Source organism: Giraffa tippelskirchi, chromosome 1 (assembly GCF_054371585.1).
Source record: "Giraffa tippelskirchi isolate mGirTip1 chromosome 1, T2T-mGirTip1v1.2.pri, whole genome shotgun sequence".
NCBI classification, from domain to species: domain Eukaryota; kingdom Metazoa; phylum Chordata; class Mammalia; order Artiodactyla; family Giraffidae; genus Giraffa; species Giraffa tippelskirchi.
Genome location: NC_137275.1, coordinates 109,945,851 through 109,954,233, shown reverse-complemented (window position 1 = coordinate 109,954,233; position 8,383 = coordinate 109,945,851). Strand labels below are relative to the sequence as shown.

At 39.6% G+C, this 8,383-nt stretch overlaps 1 protein-coding gene across 1 annotated transcript in view; it reads right to left on the bottom strand.

The window, feature by feature from the left end:
* Positions 1 to 8,383, bottom strand: part of LOC145506642 (uncharacterized) — a 150,076-nt gene that overhangs the window by 2,806 nt on the left and 138,887 nt on the right. The gene's annotated exons all lie outside the window — the stretch shown is intronic.

Here is an 8,383-nt window from a genome sequence, read left to right as displayed (position 1 = left end):
TCACTCTGTTAAAGAGGTATATGGGCATGTGTCTGTGATACGCTACTTCAGTCGTGTCTGACTCTTTACAACCCTATAGACCGTAGCCCGCCAGGCTCTTCTGTCCATTGGATTCTCCAGGCAAGAATGCTGGAGTGGGTTTACTATGTCCTCCTCCAGAGGATCTTCCTGACCCAAGAATGAAACCTGCGTCTTATGTCTCCTGTGTTGGCAGGTGGGTTCTTTACCACTAGCGCCACCTGGGAAGCCCAATGTGGTGCATTACATTGATTGATTATTAATTGATTTTCGTATGTTGAACTATTCTTACATTCTAGGAATAAATCCCACTTGGTCATCGTGTTTAATATTTATCATATGCTGCTGAATTCTATTTGCTCGTATCTTGTTGAGGATTTCTGCATCAATGCTCATAAAGGATATTGATCTGTAGTTTCCTGTCTTGCTGGTCTTTGGCTTTGGTAATTCTGACCTCACAGATTGAGTCAGAAAGTGTTCATCCCCTTCAGTTTTTTGGAAGAGTTTGAGAAGGAGTGGTGTTAGTTCATCTTTAAATGTTTGGCAGTGAAGCCATGGTCCAGGGCTTGCCTTGTCAGATTTTTTATTACTGATTCAATCTCATTACTAGTTAGTTCTTAGGTTTCAACCTTGGTAGCTTTTGTGTTTCTAGGAGTTTATCCATTTCATCTAAGTCATCTAATTTGTTGGTATATAATTGTTCATAGTACTCTCATAATGCTTTTTATTTCTATATAATTGTTAATACTGATCCCATTTTTATTTATATTGGTTATGAATTTTCTGTGTCTTTTTTTCCTTTGTCAACCTAGCTTAAGATTTGTCAATTTGTTCTTTTTGAAGATCCACCTTTTGGCTTTGTTTGTTTTCTCTATTGTTTTTCTGGCCTCTATTTTATCTCTGCTCTTATATTTATTATTTTCCTTCTTTTACGGTTTCTTTAGTGTGCCAACCTTATCTCCAATTTAAATCCTTTACAATAGCTTCTGGTTTTGTGGCTTGGGATACTCTTCACCAGTATTTCCCGACTCCCCCTTTATTTTCTTTAGGACTCAGTTCCTCTGGACACCTTCACTGACCTTCCAATCTAAAGCAGCCTATAGCTGTTTTCTATCACAGCATCATGTGTTCTTCACAGCCCTTATCACTCTATGATATTTTCGTTTTTGTTTTTTTGTCTGCCCCCCACCACACATGCTTGCACATGCGTGTATGCATATGTGCATACATGTGCATGCACATTCCTTAGAATATAAACTCTATAAGAACAGACATTTTCATTGTCTTGTTTAACCACTGCATCCGCGTGGCCTAGAATAGTCTCTGGCCCAACAGTAAAAAATGTTCAGTAAGTATTATTGACTGCTCTAATGTCTTGCGAAGGCTATCAAGTGATTGGTTAAAAAACTTCTTACCTCTTGCTCCTAGAAGATTACTGAAAGACAAGAAATTTATAAAGTAGTTTTAAATTTTAAGATGGCCATAACCTAAATCATTGCTGTCTAATATACTTTATTAACACAGTTGGTTTAACATAGTTATTAGGTAAATAACCATGTTTTACATGCTATTTTTATAATATATCAGCATCTACTTACTTATGTATTATTTCTTACTCTATTTGTTTTTTGAGGTTAAAGTTTTTGGGGGGATATAAATTGTACACTACTCATATCAGGTGGTCAGTTCAGTTCAGTTCAGTCGAGTCCGACTCTTTGCCACCCCATGAGCCACAGCACGCCAGGCCTCCCTGTCCATCACCAACTCCCAGAGTCTACCCAAACCCATGTCCATTGAGTTGGTGATGCCATCCAACCATCTCATCCTCTGTCATCCCCTTCTTCTCCTGCCCTCAATCCTTCCCAGCATCAGGGTCTTTTCCAATGAGTCAACTCTTCACATCAGGTGGCCAAAGGATTGGAGTTTCAGCTTCAACATCAGTCCTTCCAATGAACACCCAGGACTGATCTCCCCCAGGATGGACTGGTTGGATCTCCTTGCAGTCCAAGGGATTCTCAAGAGTCTTCTCCAACACCACAGTTCAAAAGCATCAATTTTTCGGCACTCAGCTTTCTTTAGAGTCCAACTCTCACATCCATACATGACCACTGGAAAAACCATGGCCTTGACTAGACAGACCTTTGTTGGCAAAGTAATGTCTCTGTTTTTTAATATGCTATCTAGGTTGGTCATAACTTTCTTCCCAAGGAGTAAGCATCTTTTAATTTCATGGCTGCAATCACCATCTGCAGTGATTTTGGAGCCCAGAAAAATAAAGTCTGATACTGTTTCCACTGTTTACCCATCTATTTGCCACAAAGTGATGGGACTGGATGCCATGATCTTAGTTTCCTGAATGTTGAGCTTTAAGCCAACTTTTTCACTCTCCTCTTTCACTTTCATCAAGAGGCTCTTTAGTTCTTCTTCACTTTCTGCCATCAGGGTGCTGTCATCTACATATCTGAGGTTATTGATATTTCTCCCGGCAATCTTGATTCCAGCTTGTGCTTCCTCCAGCCCAGCATTTCTCATGATGTACTCTGCAGATAAGTTAAATAAGCAGGGTGACAATATACAGCCTTGACATACTCCTTTTCCTATTTGGAACCAGTATGTTGCTTCCATGTCCAGTTCTAACTGTTGCTTCCTGACCTGCATACAGGTTTCTCAAGAGGCAGGTCAGGTGGTCTGGTATTCCCATCTCTTTAAGAATTTTCCACAGTTGATTGTGATGCACACAGTCAAAGGCTTTGGCATAGTCAAAAAGCAGAAACAGATGTTTTTCTGGAACTCTCTTGCTTTTTTAATGATCCAGCGGATATTGGCAATTTGATCTCTGGTTCCTCTGCCTTTTCTAAGAGAACCTTGACTATCTGGAAGTTCACGGTTCACGTATTGCTGAGGCCTGGCTTGGATAATTTTAAGCATTACTTTACTAGTGTGTGAGATGAGTGCAATTGTGCGGCAGTTTGAGCATTCTTTGGCATTGCCTTTCTTTGGGATTGGACGTGGCACTAAACTGGAAGTCTTAGTTTCTAGCTTCATCTTTGCTACTATATAATATGTATAGCTTTGGGAAGAAGGGCTTCCCTGCTGGCTCAGCTGGTGGTAAAGAATCCACCTGCAATGTGGGAGACCTGGGTTCGATCCCTGGGTTGGGAAGATCCTCTGGAGAAGGGAAGGGCTACCCTCTCCAGTATTCGGGCCTGGAGAATTGCATGGGCTGTATAGCCCATGGGGCCACAAAGAGTCGGACACACCTGAGCAACTTTCACTTTGTAAAGAATTGTTTCACTTGTTTGTACCTCAGTTTTTTCATTTTCAAAATAAGGGGATTAAATTAGATAAACTGATAAAGTCCCTTCCAACAATCAAATCTATAATTCCATAATTTAGAGTTCAATTTTACTAGTTTAACATGTTTATAATTGTTGGATGTTCATAACATATTTTTCTTTACTTTTTAAAATGTTAAGTTCTTTAATATTACTTAAGTTATAAAATTGTAACCCTCTGTTTGAGCATGGAGATTCCTTTACAGATTTCCACTTTATTTTTCTTAGGAAAAGATATATCTTTTTTTTGTTTCTACAGTATATTTTTATTTATTTTAATTAATTTAAAAATTTTGGCTGTGCTGGGACTTTGTTGCAGAAAAAGCTCTAGGGCTTTCTCTAGCTGCAGCTCTTGGGCTCAGTTGCCCAATGACATGTGGGATCCTAGTTCCCTGACCAGGGATGGAACTGTGTCCCGTGCGTTGGAAGCTGAATGTCTAACCACTGGACCACCAGGGAAGTCCCTAAGTTATTTTTAATTGGAGGATAATTGCTTTACAATGTTGTGTTGGTTTCTGCCATACAACCAACAAAGTGAATCAGCTGTAAGTATACACGTATCTTCTCCCTCATGAGCCTGCCTTTCATCCCACTTCATCCCACCCCTCCAGGTCATCACAGAGGAATTTCCACTTTATAGAGGGGTTTCTAGAACTGAACTACGTGAAGCTGTCCCTACTCTAGGCAAGATGAGTAGCTGGCTGTCAATAAATTTTGTTGAATTTTTAAGTTGAGTCTGCTAAAGGAAAAGGAAAGATAATATAGCAATGATTGACTTCTAAGAAAAATATTATACTCCAAAAGTATGTAACACTTTACATCAAGGAATTTGATTTAAAAATAACAACTACAATTATAAATTAAAATACATAATAATTTAATGAGAAGATGAAATGCTTTCAGACACTATGGTATCTGTAAAATAAATTTCATCTAACTTGGCAATTGGATTTAAACATAAGAGACATGAATCTTGATATAAAAAGTAACATCAAAAGGACAATGTTGATTTCTTCTCGTAAACTTTAGGATTTTGAACATAAACAACCATCATATGTTAGAGGAAACAGACCTTAGAAGTTGAGGTAAGTTTACTTTTCCAATTTCCTGGCCCACTCCTGGACTGTCACAATTTTCCTCTTTCTCTCTCTCTCTCTCTCACACACACACACACGCACACATATGTAATATTTTGGATATATTTAAGGTAAAAATTTTAGGAAGTGTAGCAGGTAACTGTTGTTGTTTAATCGCTGGTTATGTCTGAGTCTTTGTGATCCCATGGGCTATATAGCTTGCCTGGTTCTTCTGCCCATGAGATTTTCCAGGCAAGAATACTGGAGTGGGTTTCCATTCCCTTCTCCAGGGGATCTTCCCGACCTAGGGATCAAACCTGTGTCTCCTGCACTGGCAGGTGGATAGTTTACCACTGAGCCACCAGGGAAGCCCAGGAAATTGTTAGCAGGCTAAAATACACATTTCATGTCTTCAGAGATTCAAAATGGGAGGACTAGCTGAAAATATCCAATAGAAAGTCCTGCTCATTAAGAAAATAGTGAGTTGTGACTCTATGAGGTAAAAAGCTTTGATTTACTTCACCTAAGGACACTTACATGATTATAAATGTGTTCTGTGAATGTAGCTAGTCAATTTGATTTGTTACCATTTCTCTACAGGACTCAAGATAACATAAAGGGAGTCTCTCAAGAGGATTAGAGACTTCAGTACTGGCCAGCCACTTGGTATCTTGTTAATTATCTTTTTTCTCTTCTCTGTATTTAGATCATTTAATTAATTTAGAATCCCCATTGAAACTCTAGCACCTCCTCCACCATGAACCATTTATGGAAAGACTTCCTCCATACAATCCATTTTGCACGATATAATGAAAGGGCTGAGCAGAAGGGATTTGTTAAGCATAATTTACATCTACTGCATAGTCAACCTTAATTATTTAGTGACTGATTGTCCTTTTAGGGGATTATGCAAGCATTTTGTTTCTACTATGTCTCACTGCTGCTAACTATTTAGCCATTTCACTAATCAGCATGTCTATTAAGAGCAGTTTGGGGCTAGAGTAAAGCAGAAGATCACACTGTGATCCATCATTTTGCCATTTCTTAGAAGATTTAGTAAAATCTTTAATGATGTGGGGAACCGAAGCTTGTGTGTAAATCAGTGGAATTTAATGTTTTCATTATCCATTTATTCTTTGCCTCCTGAGGACAATTAAAAGTTTGCTGTATGCATTTTGAAAATCTTAAGAATAAGAACATGTATCTTACTTTGTTCAGGATGCTATAATAAAATACTACAGACTGGGTGGCTTATAAACAGCAGAAATTTATTACAGTTCTGGAGGCTAGAAGTCCAAGATCAGCGTGACAACTCTCTCTGACTGCAGAACTCACTGTATCCTGCTGTAGCACAAGGGGCTGGGAGCTCAGTGAGATTTCTTTTTTATGGAAAAAACTCGAACGAATTTCTTGGCCAACTCGATATAAACACACTTATTCTGTCCAGGAGGGCTCCATTTTCACAACCTCACCAACCCCGAAAGACCCCCCCCTACTAATAACATCACCTTTGAGGGTTAGGGTTTCAGTATATAAATGATTGAAGATAAACTTTCAGCCCACAGCAACAAGGCTATTGTTGTTGTTGTTCAGTTGCCAAGTCCTGTCTGAATATCTGTGACCCCACAGACTGTAGACCGCCAGGCTCCTCTGTCAATGGGATTTTCCAGGCAAGAATACTGGAGTGGACTGCCAATCCCTTCTCCAGGGGATCTTCCTGACCCAGGGACCAAACCTGTGACTCTTGCCACATCTGCATTGACAGGTGGATTCTTTACCCATGAGCCACCGGGGAAGCTCCAGCAACATGATTATACATATTTAAATTTTTAATGGGTATTGCTATATCATCCTATAAGAAAGTTTCTTCTGTTGTTACTCCCCGTGAATGGTGCATAAGCGTGGCTTCCCTCTCTAAACTTTTCCAAACAACACTACATCTTTTTCCCAAAAGGATGGGTGAATTTACCTTTAACTGTTAAATCTTTCAGGTAGTTTATTTTTCAAATAAGCTTACATAAATCCACAAGACATTTTCATTTAAATGGATAAAACCCATAGTAGAGAAGTTTGAGGGGTAAAGGTTAGAGGGAGAAAATTTTTAAATGCAGCAAATTATTTTTAATAATACAAAATGTTTCCCTTGAAATGCATTGTTACATTAAAATTTCCTTTTGGGAGTTGAAAAATCAAGTGGAGAACTATATTTTTTAACAAATATTTCATGTTAATATGTAAAAAGATAAAAATGTTAGTCGCTCACTTGTGTTCCCTCTTTGTGACCCCATGGACTGTGGCCTGCCAGGCTCCTGTCCATGGAATTCTTCAGGCACGAGTAGTGCAGTGGGTTGCCATTTCCTTCTTCAGGGGATCTTCCTGATCCAGAGAGCCTCCCACATTACAGGCAGATTCCTCACTTTTTAAGCCACCAGGGAAACCCCAATATTAATATATAAGCTTACATAAGTTACATTGTTATTTCAGTATAAAATGCCACTAGTAGATAATATAGGGGAAACAATGGAAACAGTGACTTTAATTTTGGGGGCTTCAAAATCACTGCATATGGTGACTGCAGCCATGAAATTAAAAGATGCTTGCTCCTTGGAAGAAAAGTTATGACCAACCTAGACAGCATATTAAAAAGCAGAGACATTACTTTGCCAACAAAAGTCCATCTAGTCAAAAGCTTTGGTTTTTCCAGTAGTCATGTATGGATGTGAGAGTTGGACTATAAAGAAAGCTGAGTGCTGAAGAATTGATGCTTTTGAACTGTGGTGTTGGAGAAGGTGCTTGAGAGTCCCTTGCACTGCAAGGAGATCCAACCAGTCCATCCTAAAGGAAATCAGTCCTGAATATTCATTGGAAGGACTGGTGCTGAAGCTGAAGGTCCAATACTTTGGCCACCTGATGCAAAGAACTGACTCATTGGAAAAGACCCTGATGCTGGGAAAGATTGAAGGCAGGAGGAGAAGGGGATGACAGAGGATAAGATGGTTGGGTGGCGTCACCAACTCAATGGACATGAGTTTGAGCAAGCTCCAGGATTTGGTGATGGACAGGGAGGTCTGGCGTGCTGCAGTCCGTGGGGTTGCAAAGAGTCGGACACAACTGAGCGACTGAACTGAAATGAATATAGCAGTATTATAAACTAGAAAATTAGATAAGGATTATAAACTGGAAAATTAGATAAGGGTTACATGCTACATTATAAATGAAAGGAGTATATAAAAATTTACCCATTTTCGGGAACCCCCTTACACTGTTGGTGGGAATGCAAACTAGTACAGCCACTATGGAGAACAGTGTGGAGATTCCTTAAAAAACTGGGAATAGAACTGCCATGTGACCCAGCAATCCCACCGCTGGGCATACACACTGAGGAAACCAGAATTGAAAGGGACGCGTGTACCCCAATGTTCATCGCAGCACTGTTTACAATAGCCAGGACATGGAAGCAACCTAGATGTCCATCAGCAGACGAATGGATAAGGAAGCTGTGGTACATATACACAATGGAGTATTACTCAGCTATTAAAAAGAATACATTTGAATCAGTTCTACTGAGATGGATAAAACTGGAGCCCATTATACAGAGTGAAGTAAGCCAGAAAAAAAACCACCAATACAGTATACTAATGCATATATACGGAATTTGAAAGATGGTAATGATAACCCTATATTCGAGACAGAATAAGAGACACAGATGCATAGAACAGTCTTATGGACTCTGAGGGAGAAGGTGAGGGTGGGATGTTCTGGGAGAATAGCATTGAAACATGTATATTATCATATGTGAAACAGAACACCATTCCAGGTTCGATGCATGAGACAAATGCCCAGGGCTGGGGCAATGGGATGACCCAGAGGGATGGGATGGGGAGGGAGGTGGGAGGGGGGTTCAGGATGGGGAACACATGTAAACCCATGGCTGATTCATGTCAATGTAGAGCA